This window comes from Lupinus angustifolius, chromosome LG17, assembly GCF_001865875.1.
Source record: "Lupinus angustifolius cultivar Tanjil chromosome LG17, LupAngTanjil_v1.0, whole genome shotgun sequence".
Lineage (NCBI taxonomy): Eukaryota > Viridiplantae > Streptophyta > Magnoliopsida > Fabales > Fabaceae > Lupinus > Lupinus angustifolius.
In genome coordinates, this window is record NC_032025.1 from 17,325,457 (window position 1) to 17,325,701 (window position 245).

The following is a 245-nucleotide window of genomic DNA, read 5'->3' on the forward strand; positions in this document are numbered from 1 at the left end:
AATAATCATCTTCCTTAGTGTATGATTTACAAGGATTTCATCCTTAACAATTACCAAACCCTCAATAACTATGTTATGTACCCGATCTTCATTTATATATATATATACACATTTAGTTACAAGTTACAATATTGTATTTGTTTGTTGTTATGAATTTATTTATCTTCTCATCTTATCTGCTTTTATCATTGTATCTCTTCATTTGAAGTTTGACTCTCCCTTAAAGCATATCTACGGGTTAGTGT